Source organism: Cimex lectularius, unplaced genomic scaffold, assembly GCF_000648675.2.
Source record: "Cimex lectularius strain Harlan isolate CLEC.00 unplaced genomic scaffold, Clec_2.1 scaffold78, whole genome shotgun sequence".
Lineage (NCBI taxonomy): Eukaryota > Metazoa > Arthropoda > Insecta > Hemiptera > Cimicidae > Cimex > Cimex lectularius.
This window is the reverse complement of record NW_019392658.1, coordinates 257771-259218: the sequence shown is the minus strand read 5'-3', so window position 1 is coordinate 259218 and position 1448 is coordinate 257771.

The window sequence follows — 1448 nt, the reverse complement described above, 5'->3', positions numbered from 1 at the left end:
ATTGAATTAATGAATGATTTTATTGTGTAAGAATCTACAAACTCATAATAATGAGTTGACATCCCTATCAAAACTACTTCAATTCCTATAAATCTAGTTATATTTTTTAAATTTTTGACCTTACTTTATTGTATTATTTAATTCGTTCTTATTTATCACTATTTATCAACAAGGGATGGATCAAACTTTCTCTCCCCTTTTATTCAGTTTTATCTTTTGTTAACACCAGGTAGCCATTTCGTTTTATTTACTTGAATCTATTAATTTTGTTTGGGTCTTAATGAGTCGTTTAAGCTTCAGAAGACTACATCAAGCAGAATCATTGCAACGTTGCTAATCGCCTCGACATTCATTATTCGTCTGTTTCAATGACTAATTAAGAGTACGAGGAGACCTGGAGTCTCTCGAAGCGACCAAATTCATTCCCCGAATTTTCGATCACATAGACGACCGATTTACTAAAGGTGAAGTGCAATTTAAAAGCTTTTAAGAGAAAGACAAAAGACAAAAGACAGAGAGAGAGAGAGAGAGAGAGAGAGAGAGAGAGAGAGAGAGAAAGAAAGAGAGAGAGAGAGAGAGAGAGAGAGAGAGAGAGAGAGAGTGAGTGAGCGTTCGGGGGAGAGAGAGAGATGAGAGGGAGAAGGAAAGAGTGAGAGAGAGAGAGAGAGTGAGTGAGCGTTCGGGGGAGAGAGAAAGAGAGGGGAAAAGGGAAAAGCGAGAGAGAAACAGAGAAAAATAGAAAGGGGAGGGGAAGAGAGACAGTGTGAGAGGGGGAGAAGGGGAGGGAGTGAGATATTTTAAGGGAGAGATAGATAGATAGAGGGGGAAAGAGAGAGAGAGAGAGAGAGAGAGAGAGAGAGAGAGAAAGAGAGAAAGAGAGAGAGAGAAACAATCAAATTTGACTTTTCAACCGTGGAATTTCAATTTCATGGGAGTACGGAGGATTGGATAAAAGTCCTATTCACTGATAAAACAGGAGTGGTCCTTTACAAGCTAGATGGAAATGAAAAAGTCTGGAGAACGATACAGCCACTATTGATCCTACATGATGTAATGCCTGTCGGATGTCACGATTCGATCGCTGTCACCACTTTGTTCAGTTTTTCTTAAAACCTTTTTATCAGTTCTTATGATGGTAACAACGCCATCTACGAAAGCCATGAATCTGTCTCGATATGATGCCATCTTACCTTCTCAGCAAACATTTGACCGAGGTACATCTATAACCACACTTGTTACAAGATTAACCGCTACATTAACATTTTTTGTTTTCTACAATAATCGGAAATATCTTCCCGTCGGCGAAGTTAGGCTCCAGCGGCTGTCAACAGGTTGGTTATTTCAGCCACAACAAATGCAGTTTTTAAATCTAGACCCCCTCAATCTTAAATACATTCTTTTCTATTTATAAACTTTCGTACTATGATATCCTATGTACTAAACTTAAT